The sequence below is a fragment of the Manis javanica genome, chromosome 5 (assembly GCF_040802235.1).
Source record: "Manis javanica isolate MJ-LG chromosome 5, MJ_LKY, whole genome shotgun sequence".
In the NCBI taxonomy this organism is placed as follows: Eukaryota; Metazoa; Chordata; class Mammalia; order Pholidota; family Manidae; genus Manis; species Manis javanica.
This window is the reverse complement of record NC_133160.1, coordinates 9,625,849-9,627,854: the sequence shown is the minus strand read 5'-3', so window position 1 is coordinate 9,627,854 and position 2,006 is coordinate 9,625,849.

The window sequence follows — 2,006 nt, the reverse complement described above, 5'->3', positions numbered from 1 at the left end:
GGCTGCTGCCGGGGGGCGCGGCGGGCGCAGCAGAGCGGCGGGCGGCGGCGGCGGCGCGAGCAGCTCCCTCCAGTCCCCGCGCGGGCGGCGGCGGCAGCGTCGTCGAGCGGTGCAGACAAAGGAGGGGCGGAGGGAGGAGACGGAGGGTGTGGGAGAGGCGGCTTCACCGGCGCGGGCAGGCGGGCGGCGGTGGCCGCGCTCCTCTCGCTCCTCAGCTGCGGAGACCGAGAGAGGGAGCTGTGTCTGAGGAGATGCCAAAATCCCCCTTAGCGCTGCCCGCGGGAGGGGGAGGGGGCACAAGATGGCGGCGGCCGTGGGGCGGGGGGGCGGGAGTTCAGCTCATGGATCCCGGCGGGCGGCGGAGGGGAGACCGGGCCGGCGGAGTAGGCGGCGGCGGCGACGGCAACGGGCGGGGGAGGGGGCTGATCCCGCGTCTCCCCTCAGCAGACAATACAAGCGCCTCGGAGCGAGTCCCCGAACCTGCCTTAGCCAAAATGGCGGCCGAGAAAGAGCGGAAGTGACGTAAACGCCTCATTAGCATAAGAGGACTCATTGTCCAGCTAAGTAGGGAGGGGAGTGGGGGGGCAGTACCCCTTTCCCCAGTGTCCCCCAGGGACAACCCTCTCATTCTCACCTGTGTTTGCACCTAACATTTTCTGAGGGAGGTTGCACCAGCAACTCCACTCCTACCTAAGGGTAATTATATAATCCCCACCGAGGGGGAGCTCTCGCGAGAACCAAGGGGATTTGCCATTGACCCACTAGGAGGCGCCGCGCATAATGGCCGCACTGCGCTTCCAGGGCCCCTGCGCTCGGCGGGCGCCTTCCTCTGGCCGCAGCGCCGGCGGCGGAGGCATAAGCAGCGGGCCGCAGCACGCCCTACACTCAGTCAGGTGGCCGTGCTGGGGATCCCTGCGCGGACCCAGCTGGGCCTGGACTACATCTGGCGGGAGGGGGCGTGCGGGCAGCCCGGCGGCTCCACGTGCTGGGAGGCCTGTGCTCCCAAGAGCTGGGCAGCAGCGGGAAAGACGGGACTCCTGGCAGGTCTGGCCAGATACCTCCTGCCTAAACGAGGTGTGAGGGCCTGCCTCGTGCTTCCACACCAACTTGAGATGATACACGCCCATGGCTGCCTGACCCCTTTCCGGCGGCATGGGCTATTCAATGTTCGGTGGACAAGGGCCGTGTTTTACAGAATGTTGGCTGCCGCGCTGGGCTTGACATTCTTCTAAGTCAGTGATGGACTCTTCTCTTTGGCCTAAAGAAAACAGGATTCCTAGCGTTTTGAGGCCACCAGACTGGTGAAGTCCAAGGATGAGAAATGTTGCCAATGGGCCTTCACAACATCCTTTAAAAACCACACTTTGTTGTCCCAGTGGCAGTCATTTCAGTGCTCCCACAATCTGTACAGCACAAGACAGCACACGGACAGTTTGCCTTTGCAAATGCAGGCCAACCCCAACCAATACATTATCTCAAATGTTTTTGAACCCACCTTCTATTGTATCATGCATCTGAGTGTATCACTGGCTAAATATACTGAAAAGAAAAATGCCAATTGTGAAGAATTAACCAAGCCTGCTTTCTTAAGATGTGCTCTGTAAATACACTTTTGCTGTTTCTCTAAATTTCAAGTTAAAAGTTTCAAACCATACTTAACATCCCAAAAGAATTGACTAAACTGAAAATAGTACAAATTGTGGTTACACAGAGCTCAAAGATTTAAGTTAGCACGTTTAACAAACTGTTCCATCCAACACAGTATTCCATTAATTTCTGAAATTTTGAAAAAAATGTATCTTTAAAAGCCAAATGACTATTTCATGGGAAAACAACAGTTGGAAAATGTTGTGAAAGGATAAAAAGGCGGGGGTGGGGTGGGTAGGAAGCATTTGATTTAGAGAAAGCTGAAGAATCTATGTTGCAGAAGACAGGTAAAAAAGCCTGTATGAGATAAGCAACAGTTTCATCTTCAGTTTAGTTTTCCTTAGATACATTTTCATATA